Consider the following 20,553-nt stretch of genomic DNA (forward strand, 5'->3'; position numbering starts at 1 on the left):
TTTTATGCACACCCCTACTTGAAATCCCATGCCCAAGGACCAAGGTCTAGAAATTTCTGAAGCTAATCCCTTTTCTTTTATTATATATATAGAAACATTTCATCATGATATTATTCAATTGACTGGTAAATCAGTTTGAACAAAATTTATCAATAAGAGGAAGAGACTCTATCCAGACTAAGAAAGGAAAAGAAAATCTTGCTCTCCTAGCTAAAGAATGTGCTATAACATTGTCTTGCTTATAAGTATAGGAGAAGGAAAAACACTAAAAATAGTTAATGAGGATAAAGTATCTCTTGCTAAATGACCAAAAGCAGTAGATAACATATCACCCTTGCAAAGAGAATTGACAACAACTTTTGAGTTTCCTTGAAAATTGAATGTTTGATTTTGATTTCTTGAGTGAAGAGAACAACTCTTCTAGCTACTAACATTTCAAGGATAATCACTAGAATTTTATCTGATAGGGAAGCCATGAGTTCACCAAGAGAATTTCAAATCACCACCCTTATACCTACGTCACTTGAGACTCTAAAATTCGCCCCATCAAAATTTGTTTTGAACATATCTGAAGTAGGTGATATCCACACAGTTTTGCAGCCCGAGGAGTCTTTAGTGGGGTCTTGTGATATTTCTTGAACTTCAAGAAAAAAAAAAATTTGCCATCTCAAGCAACTTATTCAAAGGAATTGTGCCTTCATTTATGCAACTTTTATTCCGACGATTCCACACATACCAAGTTGTAATTGCAAAGAGTTCTGGTGCAAGAGGTCAATTATGAATTAAACCAAATAAATTGGCTAAAGAAAATAGATTATATTAAATATAGGTGGATTGGGTTGGATTAGGTTAGGTGGATTTGTGAATCTTATAAACTACACCTGAGCCAACTTATAGTAAAAAAAAATGGTAACCCAACCCAATTCAACCAATCTGCACGGATCAATTATACTAACTAGTAATTCAAAATAAAAATAATAAAAAAAAAAAGAAAAAAAGAAAACTAACTATCTTTTTTATAAGAAAACCTCATTTATTTAATTAAGAAAATAAATTTAAACATTACAAAAGAAACAATGTTTCGGGTTTTTAAAAATGTAAACGTGACAATAATTTATGTGGCCACGTGGTGCAATAATGATTGGTTAACAAAAAATCAAACGTTTTGCTTTTATATTAGAGATAGATATAGATATAGACTAGTAACTGAAAGAGAGATAAAGGAAACTGACTAGCATTTTTATAAGAAAACCTCATTTATTTAATTAAAAATTTTAAGAAAATAAATTTAATTAAAAACCTCACTTATTTATTTATTTATTTATTTTGTTAGGACTTGCTGAGTAGGAATAGGAATAGGAATAAAAAGATGATAATGATAAAAAAATAAAAAATAATAGGGGTGTTTTGATAAAATTAAAAGATAGATTTGATTTAGATAACCGACTATAAAATCACACCGACTCAAATGCTTCTATAGGTTATCAAACATGGTTTAAACACTAATATTTACAATAATGCCAAAAATATAAAAAGTTTATAATCTTTTTAATTTCCTCCAATATTTCACTTGAAATTAATATAAAAATATATTGGTTTTTTTTAATAACTCAATAGCGTGTGGAAAGAACCAAATAGTGTTAATTGAACTACAAAATGATATTTTATATGCTTTAATTAGGGCCAAAGTAGGTTGTTTTTTTTAAGAGTGATGGAATTCATTATTAATGTATGTGGGCATGCAACATGCATTTATACTTTATGGGTGAGTTATTTATATATATATATATATATATATAAAGGAATAGTTATGTGTTTGAACGAATTGACATAGCTAGGTATACGTTGGTATATGGTCATGTGACAAATATTTGACACGTGTTAGCATATCAATGGGTCCGGTACCATTGGATTACATGCTTTTATTATATCTTCTAACCTTGCAAAATTTCTAGAAAATTAAATATCAATAGCTATATCATCAATAAATTGTTAATTATAAGGTTTTGTAGTTTAAAATTAATTATAAGGTTTATTTTATTGAATAAGATTGTAACCAATTTTGTAGCTAAATTTTGTTCTTTAAAAAACTCCCTCAACGTGACTTAACCCAACTCATGTACACTCTAGTTTTAACTTTAAAACGTCAATTTATCTTTCTTTTTTTAATTATTATTATTACAAACGAGAGTGTTTAAACCTCTTCAAGTATTTGACTATTCTCTTGAGTGTATGCAGTTCCCCCCATCTCACATACATTAGTTATTAGAAATTCTATAGAGGAGGCCCTAAGATGTTGGTAAGAGGTTTCGAACTTAAGATCTCATGGATATTAATTTATCTTTGCTAGCAAGTTAAAAACTTTGATTCTTAAAAATAAAAAATAAAAAAATTATGTACAAATGTACATTTAAACGGCTAATCTTGTAAACAAAATATGTCGGTAAAATAAACTCATTCGCACACTTTCTAAGTTCTGAATGTAAACTCATATCCCTTTATTGGTGCTGATTGATAACTCTTGGAAAGATATAGGTTGCGGCCCCTTCTTGTGTATCACGTTCTACACTTCTAGATTCATTAGCTGTCACTAACTTCCGGAAATTTGACCAAGGTTTGTTGTTTCAAATGACTTTTTAAGTGACTTTCTTTGAGTGATTAGTGATAAGAAATAACATGATGACCCAGGGAACAAAATTAGTCGTCGCTGGGCTGGATGCTTTCAGAAATAGAAAAAGAAAACCTTTTATGCAAAAATGAAAATATTAAAGCATATGTACGAGGAAAAAGGAATGGCATTGGTAATTCATCATAAGCTAAAACAGTAAGGACTTTATAAAAGAATTCCCATTTAAATACATTCCAATAGAACGAATCTAACAAAACAAATCTGCATGGCCATTCACACAAACATGTTGTAAAATAACAGAAACTCAAATTACCAACATTGATTGTGAAAATATTTTAGGCTTAAGAAAGATATCCAAACAAACAATAGGAACAAAGAAAATTAATCAAAAAGAAAATAAACACAAAATACCAGGAATTATGTGGTTCGGCAATAGTCTACATCCACAGGTGACGACAAACAAATTTCACTATAACAAATTTGAGATAATACAAATTGGTGTAGAGACAATCTTACAAACTCAAATCCCAAAAACACCCGAATAGCTCTCTCACAAATACAAACCAAAGAACCAAAGGTTCACAAATACTAAATGCGAATACCAAATACCAATACGAATTGCGCACAAACCAAAGAGAGAGCCACAAATCAAATTCAAAAGTTGCAACACACCAAGAGAGAGTAAATCACCAAACCATAAAACCAAAACCAAGTAGCAGAAAACCCCTATCACTATTCCAAATTACAACCCACAAATATCAAATAACCAAAAAAGAGAGAGCCTCTTTTTCTCACACCACACACACTCTCAAATCTCAAATAACCAAATTGCAACCCACAAATATCAAATAACCAAAAAAGAGAGAGCCTCTTTTTCTCACACCACACACACTCTCAAATATGTCGCATAGCATTATGCTTATACAAAAGACTTAAGTCGGCTAGCATGTCCAAAACCAATAAGGACTAGACTTTTTTTTCATGCATAAAAGAAGAATCATTCCATATCAAACTCAAAATCCAGTGGTAGACAAAACTTTTAATAAAGCTTGATAACTTTAAATAACAGTAACTCAAAAATAATAAAATTCCTTTATTATCCAAACCCAACAAGGAGTCGAACTCCTAATTCATATTCTACAAAACACTAATAATTTATCTTATGCATTCGACATATGTATTAGTTTTCTCATAGCATGTGAACCGTATATATTGTGAGAATTCTCATATTGTGAGAGACAATACATTTATCATATATATGAGATACATTCTCCTCACTCACGAATACTAACACACTCTTAGAAAAGTTCATTGCCTATCCTTTTGTACCAAATGCTGAACAAATTCATTGATACGCTTGTCAGAGCTCCCTCCTTCACTGACTGCTTTCTTGGCCAACTCCCTCCATTTACTAGCATTCTTCTTAATTTGCTGGTTCCTCTTTCCCTCCATCGCTTCCTTCAAACCCATTACAAGTTCTTCTTTTCTCACGACTTCCTTATCATCCTTCTTGGCTCTTAGCCCCACACCCCAAATCTCCTCCACAAACTTTGCATCGGTCAATTGGTTCCGATCGATTGCAGTGGTTAGATCGGTACATTGCTCACCCCTAGTCACACTTGCCTGTAGATAGTAGGCGGATTTTCTTTTAAAAAAATTGCAAAGTGAGTGATTAGGAGAATATCAATATATTTATGTACTGTAAATAAATTAGATGGTTTCACAAAAGTGATTTTTATAAATAAATAATAATATATATTTGATCAGAATACAATGCTCTTTTTTTTTTCTTTTTTGGGGGAGAAACAATACAATGCAAATTTTGGGACGGTGTAATAGTAATTATAACCTAGAAGGGTATTATGTTTAATTAGATTTACAGCAGCCATAATTAATGTAAAATATGCTTATTAATATTCATTTGTTGATGTAATAATGCATTATTTGCATATGCATATTATTGTAATAAATATTTAAATAATATGAAATTTTCTTAAAATTATTTAACAAGGAGGTAATAATAAATGGGTACAAATTACAATTTTTTTCCTCTCATTTTTCTTTTTAACAAAACAAAGAAAATGTATGACACTCACTTTTCTATATATCCTTATAACAAATACATATTATTGAAAAATAATATCTTTTACGTCCATCCGATATATTCCATCACTCTACATTTTTATCTTCCCTACCAAATGCAAAAGCAAGACAACTATTCCCCTTGTTGGTAGTATTAAGAAAAATCTGAGCTAAAGTATTTTGGTTGTTAATCCATCTAAGAAATGTACCCCTTTGAATCCCAGTTGGTAAAAGATATATGTATTATGTCATATGTGCGTACATTCACTTCAAAAGAATCGCGTTTATATGTAAAATATTTTTTTAAACATTATATATATGTGTGTGATTTTGTTGTCTGGCTGATTAGAAATCCCTCTAAAATTTGGATATTGTGCTGAGTTTGCCTTGGAAGGCCTGTAATATTTGAATAAGGTTTTTTTTTACAGAAGGCTTCTTGATTTTCAGGGTCCCAAAATAAGAAACTTAAATATCATTATTTTCTCCATTGATCTAAACAATTTGATCCCGGGGATGAAATCTTATGTAGAACTCACTATTGTGTCTTTATGACGAGTTGTTATTTTTTTTTTTTTTTTTTTTTTTTAAATAAACTCAAGTGTTTGGAGTAAATAAGTGTATTCGGTCTTAAATCAAACAGAGGATTAATTATAAAGTTACAAGCTATGACATAAGCTGGTAATGCCATCGTTGCCAGCAACGCTGCTGCCGCTGGCAGCTCTACATCTGCGCATCGTGATGATGAGTGTAATCAACACGATCAATAGAGGCTTCCTATCTGTACAGCCAGTTTAACGTGCATAAGCGTCTTTTCCTCCCTGTAACAAAAGAAAATCGTATTAATAATACTAACACAAAGAATTAGACAAAGAATGGCACTTGAAATTTAGTTATTTGTACCCATTGGGAGAGGGTGATGATAGTGATTTCATCATGCAAGGAGCTGGAGCCTGAGAATTGGCAAATGCCATAGGGCTATAATAGTTAAAGAGGCAAGGGCGCTGATTTTAGGGTGAACTCTAGAGCTGGTGCGGGTGAATTTATAGATAGGGGAAGGGTTCTTCTTTTTTTTTTTTGGTGGTAAATAAAAATTACTTAGGCTGTGTTTGGTTCGCGTAAAATCATTTCCGGAAAATATTCTATTTTCCGGAAATGCTATTTTCCGGAAAGGAAAATGTTTTCATGTGTTTGGTTGCATTTCAAAAAATATTTCGGAAAATATTTTCTGATGTTTGGTTGTGTTCTGAAAATAGCATAGAAAACGCATTTTCACATTTTCTCACATTTTCTTGGTTACCAAACGATTATATAATATCATTTATTCATCAAAACACAAACAAAACCCAGAAAAAAATCATCAAATCCGGACAAACGAAGGCGAGCTCGCGATCGAAGAGATCGCGATCGGCGCGATCGCGCTCGGCGGCGCGATGCGTCGATCGCGATGAGATCGCGATCGGCGCGATCGTGATCGGAGCGGTCGGCGCGATCGCGCTCGGCGGCGTGAGGCATCGATCGCGATCGCGATCGACGCGTTCGCGCGATCGCGATCTCTCCGATCGGCGCATCGCGATCGCGCGAAGATCGACGCTTCGCGCGAAGATCGAAGCGGAGATCGCGATCGGAGCTCTGGGTGGCTGGATCGATCGGAGCTCTCGCACTTCGTTGGCTTCGATCTCGTTCGTGGATCAGGGTTCGTGATCTCGCTCCTTGGAATCGTTGTGTTCTTCGATTGTTTTTTTTTTTGTTCTTTCTCTCTCGCCGATGTGTTGTGTTCTCTGTTTTTTCTCTCTCTCTCTCTGCGTTTTGCAAGCCACGGAAATGAATTGAAGTGAAAATGAAGGCAGAAATTCATTTCCGTGGTCAAGGCTTCAAACTTCGGTCAACAGGAAAATATTTTCCGGAAAATAATATTTTCCGTGACAGCCAAACGCCCTATTTTCCAGAAATTGATTTCTTGAATTCGTTTGAAGCCGATTCAAACGCACCCTTAATCGAAAAAAAGAGCTGTAGTAGCTATAGTACTCAGTCCCATTTAAGTTAATGTTTCCGACATTCGCTTTCCACATCACCTGACAAGACATCCGTTATAGATAATAAATAAATTGATAAAGATATTTCATCTGATTTGGTACCTCTATTATCCATTTACACCTATGGAAATTTTTCTCATGACAACTACAAAACCATCACACATACAAGTGACTCTGTGTATTACATCTTTAAGCAATTGTTTGCAACCAGCCTTTTTGTTTAGCTTTTAGCTTCTTTTTTTTTCTTTTTTTTTTAATTTTTTTTTTATGGACAACTTTTTAAAAATTACTTTTTTCAAAATACAAGCACACTTTAACCTATTTTAAGTAAAATGAAAAATAAGTTCATGCAAAAAGTACTTAGCAGTTGGAAGGATCATATAAAGTGTCCCTGTGATGCATGTTTTTATAAATAGAGCAGGTTGATCATTTAATGATTAACCTGCCCTGGGTTCAAATGGTCCGAGTGGGTGGGCATGAAAGTCAAGCATTCGATATTAAGCTTATAAACATTGACTGAATTGGTACACAATAATAACCGCGACCACGAAAAAGGATAACAAAGTATAGCCTCAATGGTAGGCAGGCAGCTCACCATATTGTCATGTGTCCTGGTCTTCACAACAGCTGGAGCAGGTTGGTAATCCCTCATAGATTTCCCTAGGCTAGGAAAAACCTGCACCCTACAATCCAAAAGATCAATAGGAGATTGCATTTTTCCATTACCACAAGCTTTCCAATGTGAATCAATTTGGAATAATTTTATTGGACCTTTCTCAGATGCTCCAGTGTAAAGTAAATGGAATTTCATAATCTATAAGTCATGAAAAGATTATTCAGAAACAATGATTACACTATTTCATCATCTGATATATTGTGATATTACAACAACACTCTGGCTCAAACTGGTTAGAAGTGTGTTTGGAATTCCCGTCACATTTTATCTTTCATAACTTTTTAAGGTAAAATATCCATTTTTTTTCTGAATGTAGCATTCACCCATTGTTATTTTCTCATATCCTATATAGGATGGTTGATAAGTACTGATAAAAGGCCCATTTGCTAACATATAGCGGATTAAATAGTCCTTTCATTACTAGGTGAAGTAAATGTAATATTTCATTGTCATGCAAATGCCCAACATCCAAATGCATCCATATCAGAATCATCCAAATCTTACAAAGAAAGTGAAGTAAAAATGTGGAGAGATGGAGCATCTTAAATATTTTCTCAGACTAAATGAATTGAAGAGCAGATGAACCAAGAAAAGGACAAATAAAAACTAACATGGAGATGGAATGTTATGATTGATTTTAAAATCAAAGGCAAAATTGTAATTTTTGCAATCCCCACAAATTAAGGGTATTTTGGTAGTTTAGTTGGTTCTAGAATTTTCAAGGTGATCCTAAGTATCTTAGAGTTTATTTTATTAGTTATTTCATTTTTTTTTCATTAGTCATTACATTTTTTTAAATGACAAGTTATACACACATCCAGATGATCTTAAACGCAAAACCTCACTCTAAAAAGTGCCAGATAAATTATATTGAGGAATGAAGTTGCTGAATAAGATACTTTTTAAGCATCGAGGCATGATGGTTGTTCGTGATGTTTTTTTCCTTCCCCTTTTTCTTCTTTACTTTCATCTGGTATTGTTCATACAGTCATTAAACAACATAAAATTCTCTCTTTTCCTTCTTCCTCAAGAGTTTAAGTCTTGGTGCAATAGCAAGTTTCATCCACCAAATGCGACAAACTGCAAGTTCAAGTTCAAATATCAATCTCTAATAAATTGGAGGAAAGGTAGTTTACCATGACCACTCTCAGACCCACAAAAAGTGAGAGCTTTGTGCTGGATACAACTTTTTTTTCCTTCTTTCTCAAACACAAAAATTCATGGCCTTAAGCTTAACCTAACAAAAACCTAAAACCCCCTATAATTTCATATACCAAATATCCATAAAATAACTCATCAAATCAACTTCTAATTCTTACCACCACCCATGACTCTTTCTTCAGCAATTCTAAAACCTAGATACACAAAATTCTCTAAATCATAAACACACCATAGACATATTCTCCACTTTGTCCTATGCCACCACTTTTGAGGTGGAATAGTTTCTAGACCTCAAGGGAATTTAAAAGATTTCACATTGAGAGGAGCTAGATGAAATTAGTTAAGAGTGTAGCTTGAGGAAATGTGGAGCAAGACAAAGGCCCTGTTTGGGAAGAGGGAATGGAATGGAATGGAAAGGAATGAAAGGAATAATTTTATAATATTCTTCCCTTTCCTTGTTTGGGAGTTTTAATTGATGAAATGGAAAGTTCATTCCCTTGTTTGGAAGTTTAAGTGGGAGGAAATGGAATGGGTAGGAGGGAACATTTATTCATCTTTATTCCCTTAAAATCTCAAATTTTCATTCCCCTCGAAATTGGGAGGAATGGGAAAGAATGGAATTAGATTTAATGAATTTTTTACTAAAACTCCCAAAATACTCCTATATATTCAACTTTTTATTTTACAATAGGGGTCTAATAGTAATATTGTTATAAAATGATTCCATTTCATTCCCTCCATGTTCTTACACTTTTTTCTTTTTCCTTTTTTTAATGGAACTTTTTTTTTGATAAACTGTTGCACCAAATTTAGGAAGGGAAATTCTGTAAATTTTATATTGCTAGTATAATTAAAAAAAATAAAAATAAAAAAAGACAACACACACTACTTGTCAACAACAACTCGAACTTTGATACACTAGTCTGTGTGTAACGTGTTGGCAAACAATGTAAAGTGTGTGGGCCCATGAAAGACTCACGTGAACTAAAATTGGTCCAAGTGTATAACCCTTGTGTATAACTCCTAAAATATAAATAGTGTATCAATTATCTTAAATAATCTCGGAGCCAACCTTTTAGTAGCAAAAAAATTCTTTCTTTTGCATCATTTTGAGCAATACCAAACCTAAGGATATATCCAACCTTTAGTGTTAGATGATTTTGTTGAACATGAAAAAAGAGACAGCCATGTTGAAATCAAAAGATAAAAAGGAAAAAAAATATGTTGTGTGATGGACTGTGGTAGAATAGATGAAGAATACAAAGTTGAGGGTTAAACTTACATAGATGGGCGGCTACACACAAACGCCTAAGAGTTTGCAAGTTTATTCTTGCACTTTTTTCTTTTTTCTTTTTTTGATGGATTTTTTTTTTTAAAATTGTTACACTGAATTTAGGGAGGGCAATTTCGTAAATTTTCTATTACTGGTATTATACACAAAAAAAAAAAAAAAAAAAAAAAACAAACAAACAAACAAACAATGACAACACACACAACTTATCAACAACAACTTGAACTCTGATGCACTAGTCTGTGTGTAACGTGTTGTCATACAGTCTAACGTGTGTGGGCCCATGAAAGACTCACGTGAACCAGAATGGGCCCAAGTGTATAACCCTTGTATATAACTACAGAAATATAAATAGTATATCAATTATCCTAAATAACCTTGGTGCCAACCTTTTAATAGTAATAGAATTCTTCCTTTTGCATCATTTTGAGCAATACAAAACCTAATGATATATCTAACCTTTAGGGTTAGAAATTTTTGATGAATAATAAAAAAGGAGAAAGCCATATTGAAGTCAAAAGAAAAAAAGAAAAAAAAAATGTTGTATGATGGACGGTGGTGGTATAGATGAAGAATATAGAGTTGAGGGTTATACTTACATAGATGGGCGGCTACTGACAAACGCCTAAGGGTTTGCGGGTTTATTCTTGCATTTCTTTCTTTTTTTCATTTTTTGGTGGAAATTTTTATTTTTGATAAACAATTGTACTGGATTTGGAGAGGGAAATTTTGTAAATTTTCTATTAATGGTATTATACAAAAAAAAAAAAAAAAAAAAAAAAAAAAACAAACAAACAATGATAACACACACAACTTGTCAACAACAACTCAAACTTTGATGCACTACTCTATGTGTAATACAGTGTACCGTGTGTGGACCCATGAAAGACTCACAATAACCAGAATGGGCTCAAGTGTATAATCCTTGTGTATAACTCTTAAAATATAAGTGTTGTATCAATTATCTTAAATAACCTCGGAGCCTTCCTTTTAGTAGCAATAGGATTATTCATTTTGCATCATTTTTAGCAATACCAAACCAAAGAATATATCGAACCTTGAGGATTAGATGATTTTGTTGAACAATGAAAAAGGGGACAGCCATGTTGAAATCAAAAGAAGAAAAGAAAAAAAAATGTTGTGTGATGGACTGTGGTCGAATAGATGAAGAATACCGAGTTCGGGGTTATACTTAAATAGATGGGCGGTTGCTCAGAAACGCCTAAGGGTTTACGGGTTTGTTCTTGCGTTTTATTTCTTTTTTTGATGGAACTTTTTTTTTTTTTTTGATAAACTGTTGCACTGAATTTGAGGAGGGAAATTTTATAGATTTTTTATTACTAGTGTTATATAAAAAAAGAAAAAAAGAAAAGAAAAAACAAACAGCGACAACGCACGCAACTTATCAACAACAACTCGAACTTTGATGCATCTGTGTGTAACGTGTTGCCATACAGTATAACGTGTGTGGGCCCATAAAAGACTCACGTGAACCAAAATAGGTCCAAGTGTATAACCCCTGTTTATAACTCCTAAAATATATGTAGTGTATCAATTATCTTAAATAACCTCGGAGCCATCCATTTAGTAGCAATAGAATTCTTCCTTTTACATCATTTTGAGCAATACCAAATCCAAGGATATATCGAACCTTTAGAGTTAGATGAATTTGTTGAACAATGAAAAATGAGGCAGCCATATTGAAATCAAATGATGAAAAGAAAAAAAAAAATATGTTGTGTAATGGATTGTGGTGAAATAGATGAAGAATACGGAGCTGAGGGTTATACTTAAATAGATGGGTGACTACTGACAAATGCCTAATGGTTTGCGGGTTTGTTCTTGCACTTTTTTTTTTCTTTTCTTGGTGGAACTTTTTTTTTTTTGATAAACAATTGCACTGAATTTGGAGTGGTAAATTCTGTAAATTTACTATTAATGGTATTTTACAAAAAAAAAAATTAAAAAATTAAAAAATAAACAAACAAACAAACAAACAATGACAACACACAACTTGTCAACAACAACTTAAACTTTGATGCACTACTCTGTATGTAACGTTTTGCTATATAGTGCAATGTGTGTAGGCCCATGAAAAACTCACAGGAACCAGAATGAGCTTAAGTGTATAACCCTTGTGCATAACTCCTAAAATATAAGTAGTGTATCAATTATCTTAAATAACCTCGGAGCCTTCCTTTTAGTAGCAATAGAATTCTTCATTTTCCATCATTTTGAGCAATACCAAATCCAACGATACATCGAACGTTTAGAGTTAGATGAATTTGTTGAATAATGAAAAAGGAGGCAGCCATGTTGAAATCAAATGATGAAAAGAAAAAAAATATGTTGTGTAATGAACAGTGGTGGAATAGATGAAGAATACGGAGTTGAGGGTTATACTTAAACAGATGGCTGACTAATGACAAATGCCTAATGGTTTACGGGTTTGTTCTTGCACTTTTTTCTTTTTTCTTTTTTTGGTGGAACTTCTTTTTTTAATAAATAGTTGCACTGAATTTGGAGAGGTAAATTCTGTGAATTTACTATTAATGGTATTATACAAAAAAAAATTAAAAAATAAACAAACAAACAAACAATGACAACACACAACTTGTCAACAACAACTCAAACTTTGATGCACTACTCTGTGTGTAACGTGTGTGGACTCATGAATGACTCACAGGAACCAGAATGGGCCCAAATGTATAACCCTTGTGTATAAGTCCTAAAATATAAGTAGTGTATCAATTATCTTAAATAACCTCGGAGTCTTCCTTTTAATAGCAATAGAATTCTTTCTTTTGCATCATTTTGAGTAATACCAAATCCAACGATATATCGAACGTTTAGAGTTAGATGAATTTGTTGAACAATGAAAAATGAGGCAGCCATGTCGAAATCAAATGATGAAAAGAAAAAAAATATGTTGTGTAATGGACGATGGTGGAATAAATGAAGAATAAGGAGTTGAGGGTTATATTTAAATAGATGGGCGGCTACTGACAAACGCCAAATGGTTTGCGGGTTTGTACTTGCACTTTTTTCTTTTTTCTTTTTTTGATGGAACTTTTTTTTTTTTTTTTGATAAACTGTTGCACCGAATTTGGGGAGGAAAATTCTGTAAATTTTTTATTACTGGTATTACACAAAAAAAGAAAGGAAAAAAAGAAAAAACAAACAAACAAACAATAACAATGCACGCAATTTGTCAACAACAACTCGAACTTTGATGCATCTGTGTAACGTGTTACCATACAGTATAACGTGTACTGGCCCATGAAAGACTCACGTGAACCAGAATGGGTCCAAGTGTATAACCCTTATTTATAGCTCCTAAAATATAAGTAATGTATCAATTATCTTATATAACCTCAGAGCCATCCATTTAGTAGCAATAGAATTCTTCCTTTTGCATCATTTTGAGTAATACCAAATCCAAGGATATATCGAACCTTTAGAGTTAGATGAATTTGTTAAACAATGAAAAAGGAGGCAGCCATGTTGAAATCAAATGATGGAAAGAAAAAAAATATGTTGTGTAATGGACGGTGGTGAAATAAATGAAAAATACGGAGTTGAGGGTTATACTTAAATAGATGGGTGACTACTGATAAATGCCTAATGGTTTGCGGGTTTGTTCTTGCACTTTTTTCTTTTTTCTTTTCTTGGTGGAACTTCTTTTTTTGATAAACAATTGCACTGAATTTGGTGTGGTAAATTCTGTAAATTTACTATTAATGGTATTTTACAAAAAAAAATTAAAAAATTAAAAAATAAACAAACAAACAAACAAACAATGACAGCACACAACTTGTCAACAACAACTTAAACTTTGATGCACTACTCTGAGTGTAACGTTTTGCTATACAGTGTAATGTGTGTAGGCCCATGAAAAACTCACAGGAACCAGAATGAGCCTAAGTGTATAAACCTTGTGTATAACTCCTAAAATATAAGTAGTATATCAATTATCTTAAATAACCTCGGAGCCTTCCTTTTAGTAGTAATAGAATTCTTCATTTTCCATCATTTCGAGCAATACCAAATCCAACGGTATATCGAACGTTTAGAGTTAGATGAATTTGTTGAACAATGAAAAAGGAGGTAGCCATGTTGAAATCAAATGATGAAAAGAAAAAAAATATGTCGTGTAATGAACAGTGGTGGAATAGATGAAGAATACGAAGTTGAGGGTTATACTTAAATAAATGGATGACTAATGACAAATGCCTAATGGTTTACGGGTTTGTTCTTGCACTTTTTTCTTTTTTTGGTAGAACTTCTTTTTTTGATAAACAGTTGCACTGAATTTGGAGAGGTAAATTCTGTAATTTACTATTAATGGTATTATACAAAAAAAAAATTAAAAAATAAACAAACAAACAAATAATGACAACACACAACTTGTCAATAACAACTCAAACTTTGATGTACTACTCTGTGTGTAACGTTTTGCCGTACAGTGTAACGTGTGTGCACCCATGAAAGACTCACAGGAACCAGAATGAGCCCAAGTGTATAACCCTTGTGTATAACTCCTAAAATATAAGTAGTGTATCAATTATATTAAATAACCTCGGAGCCTTCCTTTTACTAGCAATATAATTCTTCCTTTTGCATCATTTTGAGCAATACCAAATCCAACGATATATCGAACGTTTAGAGTTAGATGAATTTGTTGAACAATGAAAAAGGAGGCAGCCATGTTGAAATCAAATTATGAAAAGAAAAAAAATATGTTGTGTAATGGATGATAGTGGAATAGATGAAGAATAAGGAGTTGAGGGTTATACTTAAATAGATGGGCGGCTACTGACAAACACCAAATGGTTTGTGGGTTTGTACTTGCACTTTTTTTTTTTATTGATGGAACTTTTTTTTTTTTTTTTGATAAACTGTTGCACTGAATTTGGGGAGGAAAATCCTGTAAATTTTTTATTATTGGTATTACACAAAAAAGAAAGGAAAAAAAGAAAAATCAAACAAACAAACAATGACAACGCATGCAATTTGTCAACAATAACTCGAACTTTGATGCATCTGTGTAACGTGTTGCCATACAGTATAACGTGTGCTGGCCCATGAAAGACTCACGTGAACCAGAATGGGTCCAAGCGTATAACCCTTATTTATAACTCCTAAAATATAAGTAATGTATCAATTATCTTATATAACCTCGGAGCCATCCATTTAGTAGCAATAGAATTCTTCCTTTTGCATCATTTTAAGTAATACCAAATCCAAGGATATATCGAACCTTTAGAGTTAGATGAATTTGTTGAACAATGAAAAAGGAGGCAGCCATGTTGAAATCGAATGATGAAAAGAAAAAAAAAATATGTTGTGTAATGGACGGTGGTGGAATAGATGAAGAATACGGAGTTGAGGGTTATACTTAAATAGATGGGCGGCTACTGACAAACGCCTAATGGTTTGCAGGTTTGTTCTTACACTTTTTTCTTTTTTCTTTCTACGGTGGAACTTTTTTTTTTTATAAACAGTTGCACTGAATTTGGGGAGGTAAATTCTGTAAATTTTCTATTAATGGTATTATACAAAAAAAAATTAAAAATAAATAAACAAACAAACAATGACAACATACAACTTGTCAACAACAACTCAAACTTTGATACACTACTCTGTGTGTAACATTTTTCCGTACAGTGTAGCGTGTGTGGGCCCATGAAAAACTCACGAGAACCAGAATGGGCCCAAGTGTATAACCCTTTTATATTACTCTTAAAATATAAGTAATGTATCAATTATCTTAAATAACCTCAGAACCTTCCTTTTAGTAGCAATAGAATTCTTCATTTTTCATTATTTTTAGCAATACCAAGCCTAAGGATATATCGAACCTTTAGGATTAGATGATTTTGTTGAACAATGAAAAAGGGGACAGCCATGTTGAAATCAAAAGAAGAATAGAAAAAAATATGTTGTGTGATGGACTGTAGTCGAATAAATGTAGAATACCGAGTTCGGGGTTATACTTAAATAGGTGGGCGGTTGCTCAGAAACGCCTAAGGTTTTACGGGTTTGTTCTTGCATTTTTTTCTTTTTTTGATAAATTGTTGCACTGAATTTGAGGAGGGAAATTTTATAGATTTTTTATTACTAGTGTTATATAAAAAAAGAATAAAAGAAAAGAAAAAACAAACAATGACAACGCATGCAACTTATCAACAACAACTCAAACTTTGATGCATCTGTGTGTGACGTGTTGCCATACAGTATAACGTGTGTAGGCCCATAAAAAACTCACGTGAACCAAAATAGGTCTAAGTGTATAACCCCTGTTTATAACACCTAAAATATATGTAGTGTATCAATTATCTTAAATAACCTCGGAACCATCCATTTAGTAGCAATAGAATTCTTCCTTTTACATCATTTTGAGCAATACCAAATCCAAGTATATATCGAACCTTTAGTGTTAGATGAATTTGTTGAACAATGAAAAAGGAGGCAGCCATGTTGAAATCAAATGATGAAAAGAAAAAAAATATGTTGTGTAATGAACGGTGGTGAAATAAATGAAGAATACGGAGTTGAGGGTTATACTTAAATAGATGGGTGACTACTGACAAATGCCTAATGGTTTGCGGGTTTGTTCTTGCACTTTTTTCTTTTTTCTTTTCTTGGTGGAACTTCTTTTTTTGATAAACAATTGCACTGAATTTGGAGTGGTAAATTCTGTAAATTTACTATTAATGGTATTTTACAAAAAAAAATTAAAAAATTAAAAAATAATCAAACAAACAAACAATGACAACACACAACTTGTCAACAACAACTTAAATTTTAATGCATTACTCTGTGTGTAACGTTTTGCTATACAGTGTAATGTGTGTAGGCCCATGAAAAACTCACAGGAACTAGAATGAGCCTAAGTGTATAACCAGTGTGTATAACTCCTAAAATATAAGTAGTGTATCAATTATCTTAAATAACTTCGGAGCCTTCTTTTTAGTGGCAATAGAATTCTTCCTTTTCCATCATTTCGAGTAATACCAAATCCAACGATATATCGAACGTTTAGAGTTAGATGAATTTGTTGAACAATGAAAAATGAGGCAGCCATGTTGAAATCAAATGATGAAAATAAAAAAAATATATGTTGTGTAATGAACAATGGTGGAATAGATGAAGAATACGGAGTTGAGGGTTATACTTAAATAGATGGGTGACTAATGACGAATGCATAATGGTTTACGAGTTTGTTCTTGCACTTTTTTCTTTTTTCTTTTTTTGGTGGAACTTCTTTTTTTGATAAACAGTTGCATTGAATTTGGAGAGGTAAATTCTGTAAATTTACTATTAAAGGTATTATACAAAAAAAAAATTAAAAAATAAACAAACAAATAAACAATGACAACACACAACTTGTCAACAACAACTCAAACTTTGATACACTACTCTGTGTGTAACGTTTTGCCATACTGTATAACGTGTGTGCACCCATGAAAGATTCACAGGAACCAAAATGAGCCCAAGTGTATAACCCTTGTGTATAACTCCTAAAATATAAATAGTGTATCAATTATCTTAAATAACCTCGGAGCCTTCCTTTTACTAGCAATAAAATTCTTCATTTTGCATCATTTTGAGCAATACCAAATCCAACGATATATCGAACGTTTAGAGTTAGATGAATTTGTTGAACAATGAAAAATGAGGCAGCCATGTTGAAATCAAATGATGAAAAGAAAAAAAATATGCTATGTAATGGACGATGGTGAAATAGATGAAGAATAAGGATTTGAGGGTTATACTTAAATAGATGGACAGCTACTGACAAACGCCAAATGGTTTGTGGGTTTGTACTTGCACTTTTTTTTTTTTTCTTTTTTTGATGGAACTTTTTTTTTTTTTTTTGATAAACTGTTGCACTGAATTTGGGGTGGAAAATCCTGTAAATTTTTTTATTACTGATATTACACAAAAAAAGAAAGAAAAAAAGAAAAAACAAACAAACAAACAAACAATGACAACGCACGTACTTTGTCAATAACAACTCGAACTTTGATGCATCTGTGTAACGTGTTGCCATACAGTATAATGTGTGCTGGCCCATGAAAGACTCACGTGAACCAGAATGGGTCCAAGTGTATAACCCTTATTTATAACTCCTAAAATATTAGTAATGTATCAATTATCTTATATAATCTCGGAGCCATCCATTTAGTAGCAATAGAATTCTTCCTTTTGCATCATTTTGAGTAATACCAAATCCAAGGATATATCGAACCTTTAGAGTTAGATGAATTTGTTGAACAATGAAAAAGGAGGCAGCCATGTTGAAATCGAATGATGAAAAGAAAAAAAAATATGTTGTGTAATGGACGGTAGTGGAATAGATGAAGAATACGGAGTTGAGGGTTATACTTAAATAGATGGGCGGCTACTGACAAACGCCTAATGATTTGCGGGTTTGTTCTTGCACTTTTTTCTTTTTTCTTTTTTTGGTGGAACTTTTTTTTTTGATAAACAGTTGCACTGAATTTGGGGAGGTAAATTCTGTAAATTTTCTATTAATGGTATTATGCCATAAAAAAAATTAAAAATAAATAAACAAACAAACAATGACAACATACAACTTGTCAACAACAACTCAAACTTTGATGCACTACTCTGTGTGTAACATTTTTCCGTACAGTGTAGCGTGTGTGGGCCCATAAAAAACTCACGAGAACCAGAATGTGCCCAAGTGTATAACCCTTTTATATTACTCTTAAAATATAAGTAATGTATCAATTATCTTAAATAACCTCAGAACCTTCCTTTTAGTAGCAATAGAATTCTTCATTTTTCATTATTTTTAGCAATACCAAGCCTAAGGATATATCGAACCTTTAGGATTAGATGATTTTGTTGAACAATGAAAAAGGGGATAGCCATGTTGAAATCAAAAGAAGAAATGAAATAAAATATGTTGTGTGATGGACTGTGGTGGAATAGATGAAGAATATAGAGTTCAGGGTTATACTTAAATAGATGGACGGTTGCTAACAAACGCCTAAGGGTTTGCGGGTTTGTTCTTGCACTTTTTTCTTTTTTCTTTTTTTGATGGAACTTTTTTTTTTGTTGATAAACTATTGCACTGAATTTGGGGAGGGAAATTCAGTAAATTTTTTATTACTGGTATTATACAAAAAAAGAAAAGAAAAAAAGAACAAACAAAGAAAGAAACAAATAACGACAACGCACGCTACTTGTCAACAACAACTCGAATTTTGATGCATTTGTGTGTAACGTGTTGCCATATAGTATAACGTGTGTGGTCCCATGAAAGACTCGCAAGAACTAGAATGGGCCCAAGTGTATAATCCTTTTATATAACTCCGAAAATATAAGTAGTGTATCAATTATCTTAAATAACCTCGGACCCTTCCTTTTAGTAACAATAAAATTCTTCCTTTTGCATCATTTTAAGCAATACCAAATCTAAGGATATATCGAACCTTTAGAGTTAGATGAATTTGTTGAACAATGAAAATGGAGGCAGCCATGTTGAAATCAAATGATGAAAAGAAAAAAAAATATGTTGTGTAATGGACGGTGGTGGAATAGATGAGGAATACGGAGTTAAGGGTTATAATTCAATAGATGGGCAGCTACTGACAAACGCCTAATGGTTTGCGAGCTTGTTCTTACACTTTTTTTTTTTCTTTTTTTGGTGGAACATTTTTTTTAATAAACAGTTGCACTGAATTTGGGGGGGTAAATTCTGTAAATTCTCTATTAATGGTATTATACAAAAAAAATAAAAAATAAACAAACAAACAAACAAACAATGACAACACACAACTTGTCAACAACAACTCAAACTTTGATGCACTACTCTGTGTGTAACGTTTTGTCGTACAGTGTAACGTGTGTGGGCCCATGAATGACTCATAGGAACCAAAATGGGCCCAAGTGTATAACCCTTGTGTATAACTCCTATAATATAAGTAGTATATCGATTATCTTAAATAACCTCGGAGCCTTCCTTTTAGTAGCATTAGAATTCTTCCTTTTGCATTATTTTTAGAAATACCAAACCTAAGGATATATTGAACCTTTAGGATTAGATGATTTTGTTGAACATTGAAAAATGGGACAGCCATGTTGAAATCAAAAGAGGAAAAGTAAAAAAATATGTTATGTGATGGACTGTGGTGGAATAGATGAAGAATACTGAGTTCAGGGTTATACTTAAATAGATGGACGGTTGCTCACAAACGCCTAAGGGTTTACGGGTTTGTTCTTGCACTTTTTTCTTTTTTCTTTTTTTGATGGAACTTTTTTTTTTTTTAATAAACTGTTGCACTGAATTTGGGGAGGGAAATTCTATAAATTTTTTATTACTAGTATTATACAAAAAAAGAAAAGAATAAAAGAAAAAACAAACAAACAAACAATGACAACGCATGCAACTTGTCAACAACAACTCGAACTTTAATGTATATTTGTGTAACGTGTTGCCATATAGTATAAGGTGTGTGGGCCCTTAAAATACTCACGTGAACCAGAATGAGTTCAAGTGTATAACTCTTATTTATAACTCCTAAAATATAAGTGGTGTATCAATTATCTTAAATAACCTCGGAGCCATCCATTTAGTTGCAATTGAATTCTTCATTTTGATGCACTACTCTGTGTGTAACGTTTTTCCATACAACATAAGGTGTGT

General features: G+C 32.5%; 1 long non-coding RNA gene across 2 annotated transcripts in view; it reads right to left on the minus strand.

The window, feature by feature from the left end:
* The window catches only part of LOC126718596 (uncharacterized), a 44,509-nt gene that overhangs the window by 12,225 nt on the left and 11,731 nt on the right, over positions 1-20,553 (minus strand). The gene's annotated exons all lie outside the window — the stretch shown is intronic.

The sequence above is a fragment of the Quercus robur genome, chromosome 3 (genome assembly GCF_932294415.1).
Source record: "Quercus robur chromosome 3, dhQueRobu3.1, whole genome shotgun sequence".
Classification (NCBI taxonomy): Eukaryota; Viridiplantae; Streptophyta; class Magnoliopsida; order Fagales; family Fagaceae; genus Quercus; species Quercus robur.